This window comes from Neophocaena asiaeorientalis, unplaced genomic scaffold (assembly GCF_003031525.2).
Source record: "Neophocaena asiaeorientalis asiaeorientalis breed wild unplaced genomic scaffold, Neophocaena_asiaeorientalis_V1.1 scaffold1138, whole genome shotgun sequence".
NCBI lineage: Eukaryota > Metazoa > Chordata > Mammalia > Artiodactyla > Phocoenidae > Neophocaena > Neophocaena asiaeorientalis.
In genome coordinates this window covers 89,862-90,202 of record NW_020173417.1, presented here as the reverse complement: position 1 = coordinate 90,202, position 341 = coordinate 89,862, and positions in this window count along the sequence as shown.

Here is a 341-nt window from a genome sequence, read left to right as displayed (position 1 = left end):
TGGAGTTGGGGCATCGGGAGATTTTAACAGCTCTCCTGGTGTTTCTAGTTTTCAGCCAAGGTTGAGATCCCCTGCTCTTAGGGGATCTCAAGAACTAACTTAGAAAGATCTAAATTTCAATCTCCATATCAGTGGCGTAAGATTACACTTTAGAACCCTTGTCAAAAATGTTTACAGAGGGACTTCTCTGGTGGCGTAGTGGTTGAGAGTCCGCCTGCTGATGCAGGGGACACGGTTTGTGCCCCGGTCTGGGAAGATCCCACATGCCGCAGAGTGGCTGGGCCTGTGAGCCATGGCTGCTGGGCCTGCACGTCTGGAGCCTGTGCTCCGCAACGGGAGAG